This window comes from Lactuca saligna, chromosome 4, assembly GCF_052625555.1.
Source record: "Lactuca saligna cultivar CGN05327 chromosome 4, ASM5262555v1, whole genome shotgun sequence".
Classification (NCBI taxonomy): domain Eukaryota; kingdom Viridiplantae; phylum Streptophyta; class Magnoliopsida; order Asterales; family Asteraceae; genus Lactuca; species Lactuca saligna.
Window position 1 is genome coordinate 144,642,745 of NC_136420.1, and position 13,869 is coordinate 144,656,613.

A 13,869-nucleotide genomic window follows, 5' to 3' on the forward strand; every position below is an offset into this window, starting at 1 on the left:
ATGGGTATTGGTAGATGATTGTCTTTGTGATAATTATCTTGGTATGATTACATGTTTTGGTCATGAGATATGCCTGTGTGATATGCTATGTATGTAGAAGGTATTGGTTGTCCCTGACATTGGTTTTTAGGATTGAAGAGTAGGACAGTACCCAGTTATGCCTGACTGAATGATTATATATTTTTACTATATGCTAGTGGTAGGGGTGAAATAGTCCCCAGTTACCAGTTGAAAGATACTGATGGCGTGTACCGATTGAAAGATACTGATGATGGTTACCGGTTGGAAGATACCAATGGTAGTTACTGGTTGTAAGATACAGATGATCTTATATGGTATGTGGTGTGATGGGGGAACTCACTAAGCTTCGTGCATATAGTTTCACTTTTGGTTTTAGGTACCTCTTCGTCTAAGGGGAAGGAGCCAGCGGGGTAGCAACGCATCACACACATGGTTTCCGCATCGGATTTTCTGTGATTGTACTCTGATTTTCATTGTTCCTGATGATATGTTTTTTTTAGACATGACCTTATGTTTATATAAATGATGTAATATTGACAATGTTTTGGTAACATGTTCTATGATTTACTCAATCTAACAAAAAGAAATTTTTGGCCTCGAAATTTGGGATGTTACAAGTTGGTATCAGAGCCCTGCTTTGAGGGATTCAGACACACCCTCGGGAGTGTCTGAACTCAAACCGAGGGACTAAAAGATTTTTACAAAGAAAATGGTTTTATTGAATCTAAGTTAAGGAATTTTGAGAAAGACAAGGTGTGTGATGCGTGCAACCGGCCGGGGTCAAGTAAGTTTTCCCCAAGATACCCGTACTTGCTATGTTATGTTTATGATTCTGAGGATTGCATGCTAGATAGGGCTAAGGATCTAGGAAGGATTCCTTGAATGCCTTTTGTATGAGCTGTATGCTAGGACTTCTTAGTTAGTAGTAGCATAGCCTAATTAGGTTATGTTTGATGTGGTTACTCAATGCACAAATGGTGCTTGCTTTGTGCTATAGGGTTATAGCCAACTTTAACTAACTAGTGAGCGGATATGTAATAGTATCCACAAGCTAGTTAGAGGGAGGTGGTGAGGAATCCTAGTGCAACTGATGGTAGAGAGTAGGTCGAAGGTGCCCTTGGGAAGCCTAGGGTGAGGTTAGTGGAAAAGGTATCGGTAAAAGGGACTTCGTGAAGTCGAAGAAATCCTTGAGGAAAGTACGGATAGACGTTGAAGGTAGTATGGGACCGTACTATTGGAAGAAGAGGATCCGTACTCGAGTCAAGGAGTGCCGAGATGGAACCAAAGGGAGTAGTGTGCCGGTCATTTTTGGGTCGATTAAGGAGGGGATCATGGAGCTGATGGAGGATCGCCTTCAGGCATTTTGGAGTGATCTGGCGTCTAGCCAGACGAGCATGCGCACACTATCCTTTAAGGACTTCAGAGGGAGTGGTGTGCCGGATTTCCATGGGGTGAAGGACCCCATTACTATTAGGAGATGGATCGCAGACATCGAGTCTGCGCAGTTGACGAGCTTCTGCCCGAAAGGGTCGAAGGTCTGTTTTGCTGTAGGATGTTTGAGGGATCGAGCCAGATATTGGTAGGAGTTGATTGGTGATACGTTAGGAGCCCCAACCATCGAAGCTATGATGTGGTCAGAATTCGTGACCAGATTCAGGGCCAAGTTTGCACCAGATGTGGAGCTTCAACAGCTGGCCAGGGAGTTCTTGGATATGAGACAGACTACGAAGATTGTGGCGGAGATCACTGCCAAGTTCTGGGAGAGGGTTTTGTTGTTGCCGCAGTATGAGGGAGATGAGGACATGAGGAGGACCCGCTACCATGACATGCTACGACCTGACATCCGGGAGCATGTCAGTTTTTCAGCTTGCCTTACCCTGGATTCCATGATTGCCAGGGAAAGGGAGAGTGATATTGATCTGGAGCACATTCGGAAGAGGAAGGCAGAGGAGGGACAAATGACAGGGGCTTCGGGGAAGAAGCCCATAGGATCCGATGGTAGGCTGAAAGGCCAATCAGGGAGGGACCACTGTGGGAAATGCGGTCGGTCACATGAGGGAGTTTGCCGTACTAGGCCGGGTTCAGGCTGCTATAAGTGTGGCAAGATTGGGAATTTTGGTAGAGATTATATTGCCACTACTCCTACGATTCATACATTAGACTTGATTTGCTTCCATTGCAATCAGAAGGCCATAAAAAGGCTAATTGCCCTAGATTGACAGCAGCAATGCCAACTCCGATGACTGCGAGGGTTACGGGTGGCCGGAAGGTCAAGTCGGAGGCTCCAGTAGTGCGGAGCTGAGCATTTCAGCTGACAGCCGTGGAGGCAAGCGCTGCACCCGATGTGGTGACGGGTATGATTTCTCCTCTCAGATCTTTTATGCTATGACATTATGATTTTGATATGTTATATGTTTGTACTCTATTTAGGATCATTCCATGTGAACGATATCCTAGCTTAGGTGTTGTTTGATTCGGGTGCTACCCGATCGTTTGTCTCTCTTGCGCTGAGCAATAAATTTCCTGAGTCTTCGGGCATGTTGTATCGCCCTCTAGAGGTCGAGATTGTGGACGACCGGTCAGTGCGGGCATCAGATGTCTACCGGGATTGTGTTTTGAGGCTATTCAAGGAACGTTACCTGATTGACTTGGTTCCCATACCTTTGCGGGGGAACAAGGTTATTATCGATATGGATTAGCTAAGCCCAAATGAGGTGGTGATCGACTGCACGAAGCAGTTGGTGCGGATCAGGACCCCACGTGGGGGAGAGCTGGTAGTTCAGGGCGAGAGGCCACAATGAGAACCAACTTTATGTTCGGCAATAAGGGCTAGGCACTACTTTCGGTAGGGTTGCGCAAGATATGTCGCCTATGTTGTGGATACCCGAGAGGCGGGAAGGGAGACGGTGGGCGATGTGCCCGTAGTATGAGAATTTATGGATGTATTCCCTGAGGAGTTGTCTGGAATACCTCCGGAGAGGCAGGTAGAGTTCAGGATCGACCTGGTACCCGGTGCCGCTCCGATAGCCAAGGCACCATATCGGTTGGCTCCTCCTGAGATGCAGGAATTGTCTACACAGAAACAGGAGCTGTTAGACAAAGGATTCATTAGACCGAGCAGTTCACCCTGGGGAGCCTCGATTTTGTTTGTGAAGAGGAAGGACGGGTCACATCGGATGTGTATAGATTATCGGGAGCTAAATAAGGTAACGATAAAGAACCGTTATCCGCTCCCGAGGATCGATGACCTCTTTGACTAGCTTTAGGGAGAATCTTGGTTCTCCAAGATTGATTTGCATTCAGGGTATCATCAGATGAGGGTAAGAGAGGAGGATGTGCAAAAGACTGCTTTTCGGACACGTTATGGCCACTATGAGTTTGTGGTGATGGCTTTTAGGCTCACCAATGCTCCTGCCGTGTTCATGGATCTCATGAAACATGTGTGCAGGATGATATTGGATCGGTCTGTGATAGTTTTCATCAATGATATCTTGGTCTATTCCAAGATGTGAGAGAAACATGAGTAGCATTTGCGGGAGGTTCTGGATACTTTGAGGAGGGAGAGCTTTTATGCTAAGTTCTCCAAGTGCAAGTTCTGGTTGCGTGAGGTGCAGTTTCTTAGGCACCTTGTCAACCACGATGGGATTTCGGTTGATCCAGCCAAGGTAGAGGCCATGATGAAGTTAGAGGTTCCGAGGTGTCCATCCGAGATTCGTAGCTTCCTGGGACTGGCAGACTACTATCGGAGATTGATTCAGGACTTCTCCAAGATAACCGTGCCCCTGACCAGGCTGATAAGGAAAACCATGGGCTTTCGTTGGGGGCCTGATCAGTAGATTGCATTTGAGACATTGAGACAGAGATTATGCGAGGCACCGATCTTAGCCCTGCCAGAGGGCATGGAGGATTTTGTTGTATACTACAATGCATCCATCTCGGGCTTAGGCATAGTACTGATGCAGAGAGGGCATGTTATTGCTTACGCTTCGAGGCAGCTAAAACCTCACGAGGCGAACTACCCGACACATGATTTGGAGCTGGGGGCTGTTGTGTTCACCCTCAAGATTTAGCGTTATTACCTCTATGGGGTTTGTTTTACTTTTTACACGGACCACAAGAACCTGAGGTATCTTATGGACCTACCAAATTTGAAGATGAGGTAGCGTTGGTGGCTTGATGTGGTAAAAGATTATGTCCGCGAGATCCTCTACCACCTGGGAAAGGCCAATGTGGTGGCCGACGCGCTTAGCCACAAGGTAGTGCTGATCAGGGATATCTTTATGAGGATGCCAGTGGTTACTCCGCTTTTGGAGCAGATTCGGGAGGCCCAGCTGGAGGTCATGAAGGAGAAACACTGGAAGAGTGAGCGGATTGTGGTTCAGGTTCCCTTTTTCAGCTATGATAGTTGGGGATTGTTGACCCTTCACCTTAGAGTGTAGGTCCCGTATCATGGGGTTGTGCGCCAGGTATTGATTGAAGAGTCGCACAGATCCAGATTCTCTATTCAACCCGGGGTGACGAAGATGTATAGGGATCTCCGTCTTGATTATTTGTGACCCTGTATGAAGACGGATGTGGCCTGGTTTGTGGAGAGGTGCCTGACTTGCAGGAAGGTCAAGGCTGAGCACCAGAGACCTCACGGAAAGGTCCAACCGTTGGATATCCCGCTGTGGAAATGGGAAGACATTACGATGGATTTTATCACAAAGCTTCCCAGGACCGCACGAGGAGTGGATTTGATTTGGGTCATCATCGATCGATTGAACAAGAGTGCCTATTTTATTCCGATTCAGGAGAGTATTTCGCTCGAAAATTTGGCCGACATCTATTTTTTTTTGAAAGAAGAAGTTGGCCGACATCCATATTAGGGAGCTGGTGCAACGACACGGGGTGCCGCTATCGGTGATTTTAGATAGAGATGTACGATTCACTTCCAGGTTTTGGAAGAAGTTTCATGATGAGTTAGGTACTCGTCTGCATTTTAGCACTGCTTTTCATCCACAGATGGATGGCTAGAGTGAGCGGACCATCCAAATTTTGGAAGATATGCTGTGCGTGTGCATTCTAGACTTTGGAGGTAGTTAGGATACTTATCATCCTTTGGCTGAGTTCTCCTACAACAATAGTTATCATGCGAGCATCGATTGTCCCCATTTCGAGATGTTGTATGGGAGGAAGTGCAGGACCCCGGTATGTTGGGGTGAGGTGGGCCAAAGGGTCATGGGGAGTACTGAAGTAGTATTCAAGATTACCGTGAGGAGCCAACAGGTCCGGAGCAGGCTTCAGGCTGCTCAAAGTTGGCAAAAAGTTATGCTGACAAGCACCTATGAGACTTGGAGTTCTAGGTCGGGGATATGGTCCTCCTGAAAGTGTCACCATGGAAAGGTGTCATTTGATTCAGGAAGCGGGGAAAGTGGGGCCCTAGTTATATCATACCTTTCAGGGTTATAGCACGAGTTGGCAAGGTGGCTAACAGGCTGGATCTGCCAGCCGGACTCAGTCAAATTCATAACACCTTTCACGTTTCCCAGTTACGGAAATGTTTGGTGGACGACTAGTCAGTGGTGCCTTTAGAGGACATTCAGGTTGATGGCAACCTGAACTAGATCGAGCGGCCAGTGGTGATCCTTGACAGGAAGTTAAAGGATATGAGGAACAAGGGAGTGGAGCTGGTAAAGGTGCAGTGGCAGCACCGAAGGGGCTCAGAATGGACCTGGTAGCCTGAGGACGAGATGAGGGAGCATTACCCCGATCTTTTTCAGGATTGACCAACAGACTTCGAGGACGAAGTCTAAGATAAGTGGGGGAGATTTGTAACACTTGATTTGTGGTATGCCTTTTTATTTGAGTAGTTGGTGTTTTTCTTTGGGACTTGAGGAGTTAGAGGATCAACTAGTTGAGTAGGATCATGAACCGCATACATCTTAAGTGACCTACTGACTCGGGGAGTAGGTGCTGGGAGGATGAAACCCTACATGTGGGGATTTTCACCCTATATAAACACCTTAACTCAGCCTCCCTTGTCCCTATCACTAGCCTAAAGCTGCATATCAAAACCCTAGCCATTTGCGTGTGTGTTAAGGCCATTTTGGTGTTCTTGGTTGGTTTGTGGAGCTTGGAAGGAAGGAAGAAGCTTGGGATTTCGAGTTGGGACTTGTAGATACATAGATCTTACCCTATTTTCAGCTTCATCAAGGTAAATACCCCTGTCTTGACTTATCTCTGTGCTTATTCATCTTTGGAATTGGGATTTTTATGGCTTTCTAAGCCATTTTCGAATTATGAGGGTTTGAGTGGGGATTAACCTCAGATATGGGCCTTAAGAGGGGCCTCATGGCATAAAGGTGCCAACTTTAGGGCCATGAGAGCCCCATGCAGATTCTAGAGCACCTTCTATGGACTTTTGAGCTAAAACTCCATGCATGTGCATCAAGCTTGGAACTTTACATATAAAATGGACATTAGGATGGCAGATCTATGGTTTTGGTGTGTTAAATCCCATTTAGATTGAATGTATAGTAGTGGCCAAGGTTGGACTCGACGAGTTGTTCTTGGAACTCGACGAGTCAGTGATCATTGAACACCAAATCCTTTTTGAGGATGAATTAGTTGTTAGGGAGGAGTTCCCTTGGTTGTTTAGACACGAAAATGACCTAGACCTCATGGGTTTTCGGTGAGTCGATTAAGTAGACTTGGCAAGTCCAAGGCAATCTACCAACCTTTAAAGATGCACTCGACGAGTTGTTCATACAACTCGGCGAGTCGTAGACTTGGAAAGTTCTTATGAGGGTGATGAACTCAACTAGTTCAAGAATGAACTGAACGAGTTAGATGAAGATGGTCCCGATGTTGCTATTGAAGGAAATATCCGTCGAACTCTTGCTAGACTCGATGAGATGTGTTAGGGTTTGTGTCGGGATAGAGGAGCATGGACTCGACGAGTTGGTAGGCCATCTCGGCGAGTCAGATCAACTGAATGTTGACTTTGACCAATGATGACTTTGACTGGACTTGGGTTGACCCTAGTTAGGGTTGTATGTTTTATTCATTGACTTAGAAAGGATGTCATGTATGGAGTGAGGATTCGAGGAGAGTCGATCTTCACACAGAGGAGAGTTCCGACACTACACGACATCGAGGTGAGTTACCTTCCAGTATGGGTGGGTCTACGGCCACAGTGCCGGCCCACCAACTAGGGTATTGGTAGATGATTGTCTTTGTGATAATTATCTTGGTATGGTTACATGTTTTGGTCATGAGATATGCCTGTGTGATATGCTATGTGTGTAGAAGGGATTGGTTGTCCCTGACATCGGTCTTTAGGATTGAAGAGTAGGACAATACCTAATTATGCCTGACTAAATGATTATATCTTGTTATTGTATGCTAGTGCTAGGGGTGAAATAGTCCCCAGTTAGAAAGATACTGATGATGATTACCGGTTGAAAGATACCGATGGCAGTTACCAGTTGTAAGATACCGATGATGTTATATGGTATGTGGTATGATGGGGGAACTCACTAAGCTTCACGCTTACAGTTTCAGTTATGGTCTCAGGTACCTCTTTGTCTAAGAGGAAGGAGCCAATGGGGTAGCAGCACATCACACACATGGTTTCCACATTGGATTTTCTGTGATTGTACTCTGATTGTCATTGTTCCTGACGATATGGTTTTTGAGACACGATCTTATGTTTATATAAATGATGTAATACTGAAAATGTTTTGGTAACATGTTCTATGATTTACTAAATCTAAAAAAAGAATTTGTTCGCCTCGAAATTTGGGATGTTACATGGTGATTCAGGGCGAGAGGCCGTAACATGGGCCAACTGTGTGTTTAGCAGCGATGGCTAGACGCTACCTCTAGCAGGGATGTGTATGTTATGTCGCCTATGTTATGGATACTCGGGAGAAGGGTAAGGTCACCATTGATGATGTGTTGGTGGTGTGGGAGTATCCAAACATTTTCCCAAAGGATTTGCCTGGGATACCTCTAGAGAGGCAGGTGGAGTTCAGGATTGATCTAGTTTCGAGTGCGGCTCCGATAGCCAAGACGCCATTTCGATTGGCTCCTCCCGAGATGAAGGAGTTGTCTACCTAACTACAGGAGCTATTAGACAAGGGATTTATCAGGTTTATTATTTTGCCTTGGGGAGCGCCAATCTGTTTGTGAGGAAGAAGGACGGGTCACATTGGATGTGCATAGGTTATCGGGAGCTGAATAAGGTAACAGTGAAGAACCGTTACCCATTACCGAGGATAGACAATCTCTTGGACCAGCTTCAGGGAGCATCTTGGATGTGCAAAAAACCGCTTTCCGGACTCGCTACGCTCATTACGAGTTCGTGATGATGCCCTTTGGGCTCACCAATGTTCCTGCCGCATTCATGGATCTCATGTACCACGTATGTAGACCAATGTTGGATGGGTATGTGATAGTTTTTATTGATGACATCTTGGTTTACTCCAAGACCCAGGAGTAGCACGAGGAGCACTTTCGAAAGGTGTTGGATATGCTGAGGAGAGAGAGCTTGTAAGCCAATTTCGCCAAGTGACAGATCTGGTTGCACGAGGTGCAGTTTCTGGGGAGCTGTCACACCCCGCTAAAGTGGAAACGCAAGATATGACAACGATAAAGGTTTCATTGCAAAAGATAAAGATACATCACCATAGCAATATTTAAATGTTTACAACCCATAGCTTAAACAAAACAAGGTACAAGTTTTCCAAAATGACATTGTTCAAAATATAACTTCATAAAATAACTTCCACACGATGCAGCATGCTCTATGATGATGAATCTTTATATCCACTTACTAATTATTTCCTGAAAAAGCATGTAAAACGAGCGTCAACTATGAAAATAGTTGGTGAGTTCACAAGTTTATAAAATCGAGCTTGAAATAAGGCTTTTCGTAAATACAAGTACATTGCTTTAATGAGAAGCAAAGTTGATTGCTATTATTGATAAACGAGTTCATTGCCATAATAAATAACAAGTTTATTGCTATAATGAGTGACAAGTTTCATTGCTAAAATAAGTATTCAAGTTTCATTGCCAAAATAAGTATACAAGAGTCGTTGCTGACATGGGAATACAAGTTTCGTATGTGCATAAAGAATAGTATGTGCATCAAGTTTCTATTCATGAGTTCACAACCCAAGCCTAATGACCGAATCATACCCTATTGACTACTATGTGTATCGCAAACATAGTGTAGAAAATGGTAAAATGCACTCCAGCAAATCGTGCGAGTGAGGAGTTGTCTACCTCCTGATAGCGCTATCCATTATAACCATAGGCTCAAAAGAGTTAATGAGTTGTGTCTAGAGATTCTAGGGACTTAACCGCGATACCGTCCTCATGAATTAAGGTAACATACACGTACATACGAAATATAGCAACCAAGTTTCATACAAGTCAAAATAAATACAACAAACATAAAAATAGTTTAGGACATGCGTTTCCACCCCAAAACATTTAAAACCCGAAAATAGGGGAGTGCGTGAATACTCACTATGTTTCGTGTAGGCACAAGCGGTACTTCGGGATGCACCAACGTCTTACTACCGGGATCCTACGATATCAAACACAAACTAGTGAGTTTCCATGTCGAAATCTAATGCTAATATACTAAACTCTACATATAGTGAAATGCCAATTTATGTTTTAGTATTGGATTTTATATTAATTGGTTACACTTTTTCTAAAATAATGAAATTCTACAAGTCGTGTGATTATTTACAACTTTGGAATATCAATTTTCCAAATTTTTAAGTCTCTTTAACAACATAAATTCACGAAAAATAGCATTCAAGGGATAAAAATTCTCAAACTTTTTATTTAACTGTTATTACTCAATACTAAGCTGGGAAAAATACAAAAATAGATTTCTAAGCTGTTTAATTATATTTTATGATTTATGACCATTTATTCCAATAAAAAGTGAAATAAATAGAAAATTGTTTCCAAAATTACCCAAACTTTTTATTTCACTGTTATTATACATAGCTAGGCTGGAAAAAATATAAAAGATATTTTTCAGCGGGTATTTCTATTTTTCCTTGTTTTATTTCTTTAAATAGTCATTAGTTGAAGAAATAATATTAAACAGTTAAAATAAATCACCATAAATTTTTGTAACATGATTACAGTATAAATAACCTGGGAAAAATATCAAAAGTGGTTTTCATAATGTATAAACTGGTTTTGGGTATTTATGTGTATTTAAGTGTATTTTAGTGCAATTAACTTTAGAAAATAAGAGAAAAATAGTTTACAGTAGAGAAGAATCCTCAAAACTTTTATGTAACCTCGTACTTTGCAATATGATATCCTGGTAAATTTTCATGAATTTTGGATAATCATAACTATTTTTCCCATTTTTAGACCATTATAATTACCAAAAATTGGAAAAAATAGTAAGACATGATGAAAAATCTTGAAATTATTTTCTGGAGTCACCCATCACAGATACAATTTTCATATTCTCTAAAGTGGTTTTGTGATTTATTATGCCCTAACAAAAAGAAAATCGGAAATCATATCAAACAGAAATAAAAATTGATGAAATTTGGTGAGGGGTCATTATTTTGGCAAAAGGATCATCCATGAATTTATTCAGGATTTATTGACCTCTGGAAGTATTTTATGTGATTTATGCCCTTGGTTTCTAACAATAATTTTAATAAATCAAAGAAATAATAAAAGCTTTTGGTATTTTACAGATTATCACATGCATGTGAGGGCTTTCAAAAGGAAAACTGTTCAAAATTTAGTCAGAAGGGAAATAGGGTAATGAATCTAAACAAATTAAGAAAGGTTGCATGTAATGATGCATGAAATGTAGATGTGGCTGAAGTTCATGAATTTGTGTAGCCCATTCAGTGAGATTTTAAGCCACGAAATTTCAGCCATCATTCACTAGATATGTTAAGTTTCTAAATTATTTTTCCTTAGATTTATGGTTGGGTTTAAGGCCATTGATCATGCAATACAAAAATAGTGATCACAGAAAAAGAGCTGTATGCGCAACCATTTTGTAAAAATTGCCAAAAATCGGATGTTTAATATTTTACAGTAAGACCAGTTGGGTTTGAAAGTTAACTCGTGGAACTATCCAATAAAAAAACGAATATCATGATTTGGTTAAGAAATGACCGAGTTATGGCCGTTCCAAGTCGAACAAAGTAATCTGGCAGATTGCATGTTTGTTTGTGTGCATTATTAGGGTATTTTGACAAGAACATCATGCATGCCTCTGTTAAGGTCCGATTTCTAACACATGCATGGAGTGAATGAGCATCCAAGATGTACTAGAAATGGTTTAAATGCTTTTGGTCATGCAAGAACACAAAAGAAATGGAGAAGAAGATGAAATATTGGGTTTTGATGTCACATGATCATATGTGCATCTTTTTCACTCCTTGCATGGGTTTGATCCCGGATTTTCACCATCTCAAACACATGCATTGTGTTATGGTGAGAATCTACAAACCACAAGGGAACAATAAAGATTTCTAGCCATGGAAAGGCATAGAATCCGAAAAGTAGAGAAAACTATGAAGAAGAAGAAGTTTAACCATGAAACTATGGGAGAAGATGTTGTTGTTTACCTTGGTTTTGACCTTGAGAGAAGTAAGAACACTTCAAAGTCTTCAAAATCTCGAAATTTGGCAGAGAAATGAGAGAAATTTTGTGGGTTAGAGAGAGAGAAAGGAGAAGAGTTCGTGTGAGAAGAGTGGAGTGTAAGAGAGTGAAGAGAGAAGAGGTAGTGTGAGGGAGAAGTTCTAATGATTGTGTTTTGGGAAGAGAGAGGGCGTGGGGAGAGGAGATGGCCAGATTTTTTGGAGGCATTAAAGCCTCCTCTCTCCTCAATTCAAATTTTATAAAAAATCACTCCTTAATTTTATAAAAATCTAATTTTTATAAAAGTGATTCTTTAAGCAATTTTTGATTTATTTAAAAATCTTGTTTTTAACTAATAAATGATGATTAATGCATGATAATTTATATTTCTATTTCATTGGTATAATCCATAATTTGATTAACAAAAATTTGATCTTAGGAAGTTTATAGCCAAATTTTATAAAGTTTTTAAGCTTTATAATTTATAACTTTGGATTTTTGGCTCTTTAGGGTTTTTGGAATATTGTTTGATATTCAACAACATGTTGAAGTATAATTAGAATGTTTTAATTTATTTTTAGGGTTTTATACCCTATTTCAATTATAACAAAGCTTGAAGCTTTATTCTAATTATTGTATTGGCATTTCCTATTGTAGCTAAGCAACTTACTAGAATTGTAAGTATCAAGTATATTAGTCCTAGACCTTAGTCGGATCCTAGTTTATGCAGGATTTTGACCTAATTTATACTACTAGGCCATGGCATGTTGTGCATGAATGGTTTTTATAAAGATGCATGATTCCGAAAATGACCTGAATTGGCAGTTGTCATAGTATCCCCCACTTAAAAAGAATTTTGTCCCGAAATTCATTCTATGTCATCGTTTGTTATTGCATGGGAAAAGTTGTGGATACTTTGCCTGCATGAAGTCGTCACGCTCCCAGGTGTACTCCGGCGCGCGTTTTGAGCTCCATCAAACTTTCACAATCAGGATCATCAAGTCCCCACTTAAAAAGAATTTCATCTCGAAATTCATTCTATGTCATCGTTTGTCATTGCATGGGAAAAGTTGTGGATAATTTTCCTTCATGAAGTCCTCACGCTCCCAGGTGTACTCCGGCGCGCGTTTTGAGCTCCATCAAACTTTCACAATCGGGATCTTACTCCGCTTAAGTTGTTTTACCTCCCTGTCAAGGATTTCTATCGGTTCCCCAACGAAGTTTAGCTTATCATTGATCTTAATTTCCTCCAGGGGTGCTATCAATGCTTCGTCGGCTAGACATGTATTAAAGTTGGAGATGTGGAATGTGTCGTGAATGGCGCTTAACTCTTGGGGCAACTGGAGTTTATAAGCTACCGGACCAATCCTTTCAATGATTTCAAAGGGTCCAACATATCTCGGGCTTAGTTTTCCTTTCTTACCAAAACGTACAAGCCCTTTCCAAGGCGACACTTTTAAAAGTACCTTGTCTCCTACTTGGAATTATAATGGTTTTCGACGATTATCCACATAACTTTTCTGACGAATAACACTGGGGCTCCCCAAGGTGAAGAACTTGGTCGAATAAACCCTTTGTCTAGAAGTTCTTGAAGTTGTCCGGATAGTTCTTGCATCTCGGATGGCGCAAGGCGATATGGTGCTTTTGCTACCGGTGCCGCTCCGGGAATTAAGTCTATCCGAAATTCAACCTACCTGTGAGGGGGTAGATCGGGCAATTCCTCCGGAAACACCTCGGGATAGTTTAGAACCACTGGAATCTCCTTGAGTTGCTTAGCTTCAGGTTCTCTTTCTAGCACGTGGGCCATGAATGCAATACAATTCTTCTTCAGGTACTTGTGAATCTTCATGCTTGATACTATGTTTAAACTTCTTCCTGGCTTCTCACTGTGTATGATAAGGGTTTCTCCATTAGGGAGAGGTATCCTAATGACCTTCTCGTAACAACCAATTTCCGCTCTATTTTTTGGATAACAAATCCATTCCTACTATCACATCAAAACTACCTAGCTCTATAGGAATTAGGTCAATGCTAAAGAGTTTATCAGCTAAGTTCAAAGTACAACCAGAAATTATTTCATTATACCTAATTTCATGCCTATAAGCAAGTTCAATAGCAAAAGTATTCCTCATTTTTGTTTCTCGATTTCAAGTCAATCAATGGTCTAAATGCTAAAGAAACGAAATTCCTATAAGCTCCCGCATCGAATATTACACA